Source organism: Elephas maximus, chromosome 10, assembly GCF_024166365.1.
Source record: "Elephas maximus indicus isolate mEleMax1 chromosome 10, mEleMax1 primary haplotype, whole genome shotgun sequence".
Lineage (NCBI taxonomy): Eukaryota > Metazoa > Chordata > Mammalia > Proboscidea > Elephantidae > Elephas > Elephas maximus.
In genome coordinates, this window is record NC_064828.1 from 87,411,542 (window position 1) to 87,424,752 (window position 13,211).

Sequence of the window (13,211 nt, forward strand, 5' to 3'; positions counted from 1 at the left end):
AACAGTATAAAGAAATTAAAATAGAATATACCAAACTTTTACTTCTATTCACTATGATCTTAGCAGGTTACCAGCCCTGTAATCAGCTATTTGATTATTAAATCAACTCCCAGCTCTTTACAATCTTTTCCGCCACTCCCCCACGAACTACCGTGCTTACCCCAATGCCTCAGTGTCTCTAGTGAGCTTCAAAGTCCAACTCAAGCACCACCCCCCTTTCTGACCTAGCCCAAGTTGCCTCTGGGGACGCCCCCTACACCAGGCAGAAAGAATCAACTTCTTCCTTTATGATACTCCTATCCTGAAAATCCATCTATTATAGTACTTACTAGTCTGCATTGTAATTCTCTGTTTACACAGCAGTCTCTCCTAAGAGAGTGTGGGCTCCCGGAAGCACTGACCGGGCCTTTTCATCTTTACCTTCCAGTGGCTAGCATGGTGTTGAGCCCTACTTCTCAGAGTCTACACTGTCACAGAATCCCCTGGTGATTCACAAGCACATTAAAGTTTGAGAAGCTCTGGCCTAGACTCTAGAGCAGCAGGCCTGAGAAGGGGCCCAAGGCTCTGCCTAACAGGCCCCCAGGTAACATTGACTCCTTCAGCAGCAAGGGTCTACAGCAGGGGTTGCAAACTACAGCCTACAGGCCAAATCTGGACAGCCGCCTGTTTTTGTAAAAAAAAAAAAAAAGCTTTAGTGAAATACCAAACTCATTGCCGTTGAGATGACTCCAATTCATAGTGACCCTATAGGACAGAGCAGAACTGCCCCACAGGGTTTCCAAGTAGCAGCTGGTGGATTCAAACTGCCAACCTTTTGGTGAGCAGTGGGGCTCTTAACCACTGCAGCCACCAGGGCTCCTGCCTAACTAAAGAGGTTCAAAGAAATAAAGTGCATCATTAGATACTTTGATTTATTATTAATGTATATTTTTTCTTTGCTTCATTTTCATCCTTGGTTTATTCTCCCCAACCCAAAAGGCCCACCATAAAAGACTGCCCTCCCCCACAAAGATCAACAGATCTTGAGATATTTATACAGTTGTGTTTTCCTGCTATCTTGGTTCAGCCAAGTTATACGGTTTTCATTTATATTCTTTCCTCATCAGTCAGCCCCTCTAGTCTCTTAACCATTCCTGCGGGTCTTCTGTGAACTCTCTCCAGCTAGTCCCCAGCGATGTAGTAATGAGGTGCCTCCAAGTGACTGCAGCCTTCCAGGAACAGCCTCGTTAGTCAGAGCAAGATGAGTTCACCCTCCTCGGTTACATGACATAATCCTCTTGAGTAGGCAGTCCCCCAAATCACAGAAAGCTAGTCTGCTATAACTATAACTCCATTCCATGCTTCCCGGATTTGGGCACCAGGGCATGCCAGAATGTGCTAGAAGCCAGAGGATAAACAACACATGTTCCTGCAGCATCCATTTTACTAGAGGATAAGGCAGGTAGGGAAAAAAGTATTTTCATGTTAAAATAAACTCATAGATAACAAACTGGAATGTAATATTTATAATTTATGTTCAAAATATTCACAGATATTTTGTACTTGAGGCAGGAAGGCTGCTTGAGGTACTGCTCCTAGCCCCCAGGGGGCGACATAGCCATTATCCTGTACCACAAGGACCCTTAGTGGCACAGGGGTTAAAACTAAACAAAAGGTCTGTGGTTTGAACCCACCAGCTGCTTCGTGGATAAAAGATGTGGCAGTCTGCAACCATGAAGATTTACAGCCTCGGAAACCCTATGGGGCAGTTCTACTGTGTCCTATAGGGTCACTGTGAGTGGGAATCGACTCAACAGCAGTGGATTGGTTTTTGATCCTCTACCATTAGAGGTACTTGTGCCAAAAAGTTTGAAAAGCACTACTCCTCCATCCCATTTCAACTTCTGGTCTACTGCTCCATTACCACCCATTCCATACACTCACATTTTAAATGATACCAGTTTTCTGCTTCGTTCTCTGTTGCTAGACACATGTATTTTCTCTTTGCCTAAAATCATTTCTAAAACTTTTCATGGCATTTCAATCTGTGGTTTCACTGACCACCCACATCTTTAGATCTCTCTGCATCATTCATGCTTCATTCATTTCCCAGTTCTTGAGCATTTGCTATAAGCCAGACTGTGTGCCAAAAGCTAAAGTCACAAGGATAAATAAGATAGGGCCCCTTCTGAGTGCAACATGGGAGATGGACAAGTAGGCTTACAACTACAATATGGCAAGTGTCATAAAGGAGGAACAGACAAAATGTGGAGGTCACAGGAATGAGAGAGGTAACTTTACCTGTGAGAGTGGGGAAGTCTTTAGAGAGACAATGGAGCTGATTACTTAAAAATGAGTAAACATTTGCAAGGAAGAAAAAAAAGGACTAGGCAGAAAGAACAGCATAGGCAAAAGGACAGAGTCAAGAAAGTAGTAAAGTTCAGCACTGTGAAAGTAAAGTGTTTATGATGTGGGTGGTTAGAAAGACCATCTGGGGCTAAACCAGGGTGACCGATTTTAAGTACAGTTTTTTTTTATAGTGTAGTAGTTACCAGCGTGAATCCAGGTCCCACAACTTCTTACTGAGTGACCTTGGACAAGTTACTTAACTTCTCTCAGCTTCCACTGCCTCATATGTAAAACAGAGATGAACTGAAAAAAGAGAAGACTTCAGCTGCTCATGGGGAGCAAGACTTGGAGTATTAGAGAGAAGAGAGCTGGTTGAGGCTGGAAACTAAACCCAGGTGCCTAGACACTACGGGAGTGCCTCTGGGGAAATGGCTGCACACAAACCAGGCTGCTGGGTTGCCAGGTTATGATGGTGGTTTGTACCCATGCCACTGCAGCCCAACCCACAGTGGATAAGGAAAAGGGCACTGCGGCTATCTGAAAGACTAACTGGTTTTCCAGAGAGATCCCATGTGGAAACAACAATCCAAAATATGGAGTTGTCTGGTTTTCTCTCGAGAAGAGGGTGATAACAACAAAAGTGCACATTAACTGAGAACTTACTATGTGCCAAGTGCTGTTTGAAGTGCTTCACTTGTACTATCTCACTTAATCCTCATGTCAACCAAGTAAGATAAGCATATTATTATTACTATCCATATTTTACAGTTCAGGAAACAGAGAGCGAAAATACTTTGCCTACGGTCATCTGGTTGATAACCGAAGGAGTTAGGCAATGTTAAAGAAATCCCCCCACCCTTTCGTATTCTGAAAAGCAATAGGACTTACTTCAAGGAAGTGAGCAAGGCTTAATGATTTACTGTTTGATAACTTTAGTTTTCCCTTTGTAATATTCCCCTCTACATTCTCTGGATCTCCCAGGATCCAAGTGGCCTGATTATAAAAAAAGAAAACAGTACGAGCAAACTGACCCTAAGTGCAACCTTGGTACCTCACCGACCCAGTACTGTCCCCTTCACCCCCTTTAACTTTCCTGTGAAAAGCCTGTAGTCCTGTGTCTCAGCAGAACGGAGGTTCCACACAGTTCAGGTGTCTCTCTCTCTCTCTCTCCTCTCTCACTGTAGTGGTCCCCTGTGCCAATTACAGTGCTCCTTCCTCCCTTTACTTACTCCTTTCCCCTCTCTTGCAACTCCCTTCTGAATGAAAATCATCCTTGCCATGTTTTAACATTGGCTGGTGCAATTTTTTCTTTGATAAGAACCCTAAAAAGGGGAAAGGGGTATTCTTGGGATAGGCAGAATGCGAGCTCAAAAAACACTTCACTTGAAAATGTAAAAGAATATGATTTTATTTTAACTTCAAACTAGTGACATAGGATTTAATGTTTATATCTATAAGCAACAACAAAATACCAAGAGGTATTTTTTAACCAAGGGAGGAAGTGAATCACACATTTTAGAAGAAAGTAATGCTGGGGGCAATGTGAGGGAGACTCTGAAGAGGAGGGCGGGCAAGGGCAGAGAGACCAAGTAAGATAATACTAGTCCAAGGGATTAGTTAGGACTGGCTACAGTAAAAGGGGGAGAGACTAGAGCATATTTTATCACTCAGTTAGCAGCAACAGGATTTGTGACCTATGAGATAAGAAAGATAAAGGGGAGCAAGAAGCCAAGGGCAAATCTGAATTTTCTAAGCTTTGGAGCCTGGATCAATGGTGACAGAGAATCAAGGAGGCCTTCCTGAGGTAGAGTTTACATACAATAAAAGTAATCAATTTAAACTATACAATTAGAGTTTTGACAACTGTATAAGGTTATGCAACAAAATGTAATCATGATATACAACATTTCATAACTACAAAGTTTCCTGGTGCTCCTTTGCAGCCAGCCCCCTTCCCCAATCCCCTCACAACACTGCTGTGCTTTCTATCACTAGTTTTGCCTTTTACAAAACGTCACGTAAAGGTTATCATACAGAATGTAGTCCTTTTGTGAGTGGCCATTTTTTTTCACCTAGCATAACACTTTTTAGATTCACACATGTTGTTACATGTATCAGTAGTTCATTCCTCTTTATTGCATAGTGGTTAAGAACTCAGCTGCTAACCAAAAAGTTGGCAGTTTGAGTCCACCAGCTGCTCTTTGGAAACTCTATGGGGCAACTCTACTCTGTCCTATACGGTCGCTATGAGTAGGAATCGACTTGACAGCAATGGGGTTGTTTTGTTTTTGTTTTTTTAGTATATACATGTTGGTATTATATGAGCCTACCACAATTTGCTTATTCATTCACCAGCTGATGGACATTTGGATTCTATCCAGTTAGGGGCTATCACGGAGATAAAGCTGTTAAGAACATTCAGGAACAAGGCTTTGTGTGGACACGTTTCATTTCTCTTGGGTAAATATCTAAGAGAAGGATTGCTGGGTCATATGGTAAGTGTATTTTTAACTTACAAGAAATTGCCAAACTATGTTCCAAAACAGCTGTGCATTCTGCATTTCCACCAGCAACGTATGAAAGTTCCAGTTGCTCTACATCCTTGAACACCTGGCATTGTTGATCTTTTCAATTTTACCCATTCTAATAGGTGTGAAGTGGTATTTTGCTGTGGCTTTAATTTGCATTTTCCATTTCATATGCTTACTGGCAATTTATACAGCTTCTTTGACGAAGTATCTGTTCAAATCTTTCAGCATTTTTAAACGCTGGACTGTTTGTCTTCTTACTATTGAGTTGTAAGAGTTCTTATATATTCTCAATACAAACCCTTTACCAGAATATGTTTGGAAAATACTTTTCTTCTAGTCTGTGGCTTGCTTTTTAATCTTCTTCAAAAGTACCATTTAAAGAATAAAAGTTTCTAACTTTGATGAGATCCAATTTTTTTCTTTTATAGTTCATGCTTTTTGTGCCCTATTTAAAAAAAAAACTTTGGCTAACTCAAGGTCACAAAGATTTTCTCCTAGAAGCTTTATCTAAAAGTTATGTAACAGAAATATCTTTGATCAAAATTTTTAACAAGATTTTTTTAAATTGCTGCATGCCATTAATCTCATAGTTATTCAGTTTTATTATCCCTTTGTTTCTTTCCAATTCAACCTGCCACATTACCAAGTACTAATTAAGTATGGTCTATTTCTGAATTTGGAAAAGACTTTTACCTTCTAGCAGATCCCTCTCCCAACATTAGACCTAATAAATGATATTTCTAAAGTTAGCCACAGTTTTAGTCCCTCAATTCTCTTCAAAATCACACAAAACCTCTGCACTTCTAATGCTGGTTCTTAAAAAAACCAACAACAAAATTTCACAATCATAGCATGCACCTTGAGGTTAAGCCCGGTTTTAAAGAAAAGCTTTTACAAGGTCATTCTCAATGTATTGAATCACTCTAATCTGTGAGAAGGATGGTGAAACCTATCTTCTTATCACTCACCAGTTAAACAAAAATTTATGCTTATAATGGTTAGGCTGTCCAAGATAATAACTGGCAAAGCCAAAAGTAATTCTACATTTCTTGATTCAATTTGGATTCTATTACACCATTCTCTTTAAAACAAGCCAGAATATTCAGACTCAAAATGAAATGAGTAATAGGATATATGATGCACAGCTTAGATTCAACTGTCGCCTGGAATATGCTTTTTGTCAATCTCGTCACAGTTCACAAAAAGGAAAAAAAAAGATTCATAAATAAAACGAAGAACAAGTGGCAATTCACCATTGTTCATTTTATAACTTCATGGAATGTTCAAGAGAAAAATAAAATGGAAAACTGGCTCATGTATGTACCAGTCACATTCTTTACCTTAAATCAAGAAAACATCAGCTTGAACTTACTTGCTCCTATCCTGATGTTTTCTTCTATATTCAAAGCTAACTCTACCATGCCTATGATCCATAGATTTAGGAAAGGCCTTGTGTTCCCATACCATGGCAGCTTTTGTGACATGACCCTGGGCCAATGAATCTTGGTTATAACAGGGAAATTTTAAAATTAATTCTCTGAATCTGACAAGCCGTCTCCCTCAATAAGTCTAGGAAGCTGTTATTTCATTAACTGTGCATGAAGTGGCAGGCAAAGAGCCAGATCTGCAGCCCAGTGGAGTGGGACTAGAGTTGTCACACATAAAAGCTAACAAAATTCCTAGCTCTACCAGCATCCATTACTTTCAATTCTACTCTTAATTTTAAAGAAAACAAATTATTTATGTAATCAGGGAAAAAGCAACCTTAAATGAGCATTCTATAGTGTTTTATTTAAGACCCCCAAAAGAAAAACTCAACTAGTCACAAAAATGGCAACTTAAGATGGCCCCATTTGAAGGAGAAACTCAATAGTCAGGTTTTAAAAACAAAATTTCCACTGAGCTAATAACCGGTGTTACCAAACAATGATGTATTAATTTCTTCAAATGTGTAGGAAACATCTACCATATGCCAAGCAGGGCCCCCGGGGTAGCACAAATGGTTAAAGTGCTCATCTCCTAGCTGAAAGGCTGGCGGTTTGTACCCACTCAGAGGCACCTCAGGAGACAGGCCCGTCGAAAGCTCAAAGCCTTGAAAACCCCACGGAGCAGTTCTCCTCTGCACACACGGGGCTGCCATCAGTTGGACAGACTCCACAGCACCTGCCAACAGTAACACACGCCGGCCACTGCAGGAGGCCGCAAGGTTCCCAACCGGGTAGGATGGTCCCCGACCCCTTACACGCAGCTTAGTAAAGACGACAGATCAGTAAACAAGTCCTCGTAGTTCTCTGTAGTAAAAATCTATGCTTCAGGTGAGCACAGGGTGTTATTAGAGCCCAGGATGGGGATCCCAATCAGGATCCGCTCTTACCGTCTCGGGAAACTTCCCAACACCCTCCTGGGAGCAAAGCCAACTCTTCTACAGAGTTAAGAGCACTTCAGGAATCAAGGAGTACAAAACACTACCTACGCGGTAATATTTATTCTCATGGTCAACGACTTTCACCCTTCAGGGCTGGTCTGAGGGGATTATTAAACCACATACACAGCACAAAAACACTCGGAAATCTCAATCTATTTATCAAAATTACACATGGTCTAAATGCAATGTGGTATTCTGGATTGGATCCTAGAACAGAAAAAGGACATTAGTGGGCAAGTTGTGAAATCCAAATAAAGTCTGTAGGTTAGTTAACAGTATTGTGCCAATGTTACTTTCTTAGATGTGACATATGTACCAGGGTTATGTAAGACGTTAACAAAGGAGAAGCTAGGTCATAGGTATACAGGAACTCTGTACCACCATCTTTGCAATTTTTCTAAACTTACTGTAAAATAAAAAGGTTTTTAAAAAAATACATAGAGTTCCCCACTTTACATTCTCTTCCTACGATTCTGATCATGCCTCCCTAGTCACTGACCCTATTCAGGCTATGCCTGGCTAAAGTGGGTTTTTTTTTCAACCCTTTTCGACATCTTTCTCTAAACCATGTACACAGCCCAGTTGGGCTTCCTTTTTCACGAAGACATGAAAAACTAGATCACACTTGAAAAGTTTCAATTGTTTTCTCTTCCTAATAGCTTCCCCATCTACGCCAAGGAGAAATCCTCAGAGTTGAACTTCCCGAAGTAGACAAGAAAGCAATTAAAATAACCCGGGCTGGATGTCTGGATAAAAGCAAGGAAATACTATAAAAAATGTAAGCCATACATTATTAGATTAAGGAGCCCTGGTGATGCAACAGTTAAACCCTCGGTTGCTAACTGAAAAGTCAGCGATTCTAACTCAACAGCAGCTCTGCGTGAGAAAAGACCTGTTGATCTGCTCCTTTAAAGATTTCAGCCTAGGAAGCCCTATGGGACTGTCATATAGGGTTGCTATGAGCCAGCATCAACTTGACAGCACACAACAACACATTATCAGATTACCTTTACCTTATCGCTGGCCATAAAATACAATGAATAAAAAATACCAATAACATTAACTATCAGCCTATCAACACCAACAGGTAAACTGCACTGAAATTAATGTTTTGGCTAAAAATTCTGATAAACATGATGCAAATTTCCTCAACTACTAAATTAAGGTAACAAAATTTCATATAAAATCATACAGTACTGGGCAATCGAGGCTAAATCACAAAACACTTATTTACCATGACTGTTTACTTTCTAATAACTAAGCGAACACTCGCCTCTCTCTATTAACACGTATCTTGTAGAATACGCTTCCAGAGTCCCACCAGTAAAATATCATCATGGTGACATACACTATACTAGGGGCTCAAACACACACACACGCACAGATGCACGCATGCATGCACTCACTCACGTGGGTCCACACACATACATACACAAGGTGCAGTAAGGTTAAACCACCTCAAGTTTGAAAACTACAATACAAAAGAACATTAGTGAAAGCTAAACCTTCCATTACCCCTCCAAAAAGAAACTGAAGAAAGATAACTGAAATTTAAACCTAAGCTAGTTCATGGCTAAAGCCATTTAAAAGGTAAAATGATAGACTAGAATCCATTAAGGTCACAAAATCTGATCTGTTACATGGTATGTTCATAGTATTAAATAAACAATAACACAATAGTACTCTGACCTGGACCACTTCCAGAAAGATGAACAGGTGGAATAACTCTTCTAAAATATCATTTTGAACTGCATACCTCTACTATACCACCTACCATTATCTGTTCATTAAGTCTTTTTCTAACATGAGACTGAGCTCTTAAAGAGTAACAAGCACACTGCCTAGGACAGGCTAGGCCCTCAACAAATGCTTTCTGAATGAATATGCAGCAACAATCTACCTCTGAGTGCCCTCCAAACAATTATTAAGGCCTTAGGACCAGAAACCAAAAACCAAACCTGTTGCCATCGAGTTGATTACGACTTATAGGAGCAGAACCTACTGTGTATCATGCTACCACATTTAAAGGGCTGTCAAGTTAACTGAAAAATAATTAACAGCAACTGGCGTAGTGGTTAAGTGCTATGGCTGCTAACCAAAGGGTCAGCAGTTCAAATCCACCAGGAGCTCCTTGGAAATTCTATGGGGCAATTCTACTCTGTCCTATAGGGTCGCTATGAGTCGGAATCGACTTGACGGCTGTGGGTTTGGTTTTTTTTTTTTTGGTTTAATGCTTGTAGAAGGAGCCCTGGTGGCCCAATGGTGAAGTGCTCAGCTAGTAACTAAAAAGGTCATCAGTTGGAATCCAACACTGGCTCCACAGGAGAAAAGACCTGGCAACCTGCTCCAGTAAAAATTACAGACTAGGCAATCTGTTATGGATTGAATTGGGTCCCCCAAAAATGTGTGCCAACCTGGCTAGGCCATGACCGTTATCCACCATTTTTAGATCTGCTGTGATTATCCTGTGTGTTGTAAATCCTAACCTCTATGATGTTCGTAAGGCAGGATTAGAGGCAATTATGCTAACGAGGCAGGACTCAATCTACAGGATTAAGTTGTATCCTGAGTCAATCTCTTTTGAGATGTAAAAGAGAGAATCAAGCAGAGAGGAGGGGGACCTCATGCCACCAAGAATGAAGAACTAGGAAGGGAGCAGGTCCTTTGGACCCAGGGTCCCTGCACTGAGAAGCTACTAGACCTGGGGAAGATTGATTACAATGACCTTCTCCTAGAGCCACCAGAGAGGAAAAGCCTTCCCCTAAAGCTGGCGCTCTGAATTAGGATTTCTAGCCTCCCAGACTGTGTGAGAATAACTTCTCTTTGTTAAAGCCATCCACTTTTTATAGCACCACTAGATAACTAAGACAAAACCCTATGCAGCAGTTCTACTCTGTCCTGTAGGGTTGCTATGAGTCGGAATTGACTCAGTAGCACACATTTGTAGGAAAATAGAAGTTATATCATATGGGTTATACAAATAAACAAAACTGTAACTTGAAAATGCAGAAAATATCACTGAATTAATTTTTTTTCCTTGACGGCCATAAAAGCAACTCTACCTATAGCTTTCCGACGATGAAATGTAAGATATTTCCTGAGGAGTCTTTCGTTAAGCATAATAACTTTATAAAGAAATTTGTTATCAATTTAAATTAATAACATAGACCAGTTACTCAACGGAATGATGTCTATGCCCAATTATGTGTTCAAACTGTGGGTCAAATGCCTTTAGCAATTCTCCCTTCAAGAGTGCAGAAAAATACATAACAACCCTCTTGACTGTTGAGAAAGTCTAAAATCATTTCTTTTTTTCCACTAGTATGTCCTTGAAAGCAATTACTTTCTACTCCCATATAACACAATGCAACACCACCTCCTTCTCTCCCACTCCTATCAAAGCATGCTAGAATATTTGAGTACTTTAATCTTAGGCTTTAAGAATTTCAGATTGCAATAAAATTATGATACAGCACAAATATATTTTTCTAAATACGGTCTCATCTACTACAGTGTTCCTATACTAATTTAACTCCCTATCAAGTATTAACAATTAAGTAAATCAGAAAATTCTCAGAAATTACAAACTGCCTGTCTTTTGTTCCTTTTTAATTTACTGTTCATGGGTTCCAAAATTCAGGGCGCACATGACCAGAAGACTTTCTGTCAGTACCTGAATTTAAATGCAAAATTAGTATTTAATCATATGCAATTTTCTCTCTTAACCTATGTACAAAATTAATGTCACCAAATGCTAAAAAAGAAAAAAAAAAGACCATGTTTACTTAAAAAACTTATTGCCTAATCACCAAGAGGTTCTAATGCTCTGCATATCAAAAAAATTATCACTGTCACCTCTATCCAGGAATGACAGCTTGGCAGAGACAAGGTGTTCTGAAAAGATTAGGAATTTCAAGTGACGTCAAATATGGTTTTTTATCAAATATGGCAGGAGCCATATACAATATCTGTAAATGCTTCAACAAGAAAGCTTAGGCTCTCAACAAGATGGACTGACATAGTGGCTGCAACAATGGGCTCAAATGTAGTAATGATTGTGACAATGGAGCAGGACCAAGCAGTGTTTCATTCTGTTGTACACAGGGTCACTATGAGTCAGAACCAACTCAACGGCACCTAACAACAACAAAACATTTCAACATTAAAAGTCCGAAGTCTAGAAGAGTCAGACATGTGAACTACAAAGTTCTTTAAATGCATGAATGCCTAAAAGAGAACAGAGGAGAGAACTGGACAAGAAATCACCATGCAGTTGAAGCTTTTCAAGAACTTAAAACTTAATAAGATTTTTGAGGTTATCAACACATTTAAGTTCAAAAATAAAGTGACTATATTAAAATACAACAATCAGTGTAAAGTTCTAACTTCACCACCTACTATGTGTTGGAAGGCACATAATAAAAACGAGAAAACAGAGGGTTTACTTTGTGGCAGACACTGTTCTACAGAGGCTATATTTTAACCCATTTAGTCTTAATAACATCTTCGTGAGGCAGATACTATTATTATTTTCCCCATTTTACAGATGAGGAAACTGAGCCACAGATAAACTCATCCAATACTATACAGCTAGTAAGAGGCAGAGCAGGGATTTTAACCTCAATAATATGGCTCTGTAGTTCCCTGGGTGGTGCAAACATTAAGTGCTGGACTACTAATCAAAAGGCATATTGGAAGAAAGGCCTGGCAATCTGCTTCCAAAAGGTCACAGTCTTGAAAACTCTATGGAACAGTACTACTCTGTACACATAAGGTTGCCATACGTCAGACAGCACCTAACAAGAAGAAGTCTGGCTCCAAAATTCATGTTGATCACTATACTGTTTTATAGCAAAAGTTATGCAATGGTCATCTTTTTTTAAACCTGATAGTTATTTTGCATTCCAGGGCTGGCCCAGTGCAATAAAAAAAGTACAGGCTTTGGAATCAAACAGGCCCTTGAATAAGGCCTCAAAACCAAAACCAAACCCATTGTCGTTCAGTGGATTCTGACTCATACCTTCCCCTTATGTAAAATGAGGGTACTTACCTTACTCAGTTATTGTGAAGGTCAAAGGAGGAAACATAAATAAAGTGTAAAGTACAGTATCCAGGATAAGGTTCTTAACCTGAGGTTCAGACAGACACTTAGAGGGTTCACAAATGGGCTTCAGAATCCACGACTCTCAAAACTGTATGACAAGTTTTGTGTGTGCCCATTTTTTTTAAGAGTCGTCCCTGGCCTTCCACAAACTTCCAAGGTGTATGTGATCCCCAAAAGGTTAAGAACCATCGGAGTACATCGTAGCTACTTTTCCTTTTCCTTTAAGGATAACACACCAAAAAAAAAAAAAAAACCCCACCTTTTTCCTCGTTTGGTTACTAGTAATATCTGCAAGCTTATGCTCCCAATTTTCTAGCAATAGTCTAAAAAAGGCCCTCGAGCCCTCCTTCACCCCTCTCGCCACCACGACCAATTACACTGTATTTACTCGGGGAGAATCGTCTGCCTAGCTACACGAAGCACCACGAGGGCTAGGACAACCAAATAGAAACTAGAGCCTCAGGGTTGGACTGTCGAGGCTTGACGCCCCACCGCTGCGGGCTGAAGAAAATGTGTTTCCCAAACTACCGGGCAATCCAGGATTTCGTCCCTACGACCCTTGTCCTCTCTCCGAACTTAGGTACAGGTCTTCTGGGCTCTGTCCCGAGGTGCAGAGATGGAGAAGAGAAACGTTACCCGGCCTAGGGATGGAAGCACGGCAAAGCCCCTGGTCTGCCACCCTCGGAAGCGGCAGCAACACCGAGTTGAACACCGGCCCTCCACCCTCCCCCGGAAACACCCGGTAATAACTAGGTCTTGACACTGATCGGTAGCCGGTTAGGGGGTTCTCCGTTTCCCAAAGTGGCTTCCGCTTCCGGGCTAT

The 13,211-nt window shown here is 40.5% G+C and overlaps 1 protein-coding gene across 5 annotated transcripts in view; it reads right to left on the bottom strand.

The window, feature by feature from the left end:
* AREL1 (apoptosis resistant E3 ubiquitin protein ligase 1) overlaps positions 1–13,189 on the bottom strand; it is a 41,493-nt gene extending 28,304 nt beyond the window's left edge. For 3 of the 5 annotated variants that reach the window (XM_049897789.1, XM_049897785.1, XM_049897786.1), the window contains exon 1: positions 13,025–13,189. The gene's annotated coding sequence lies outside the window, so the exon portion shown is untranslated. Of the gene's footprint in view, positions 1–12,334 lie in introns of all 5 variants that reach the window. The other 2 variants (XM_049897788.1, XM_049897787.1) reach the window with 2 other exon arrangements.
* Between the last annotated feature and the right edge of the window lie 22 nt (positions 13,190–13,211).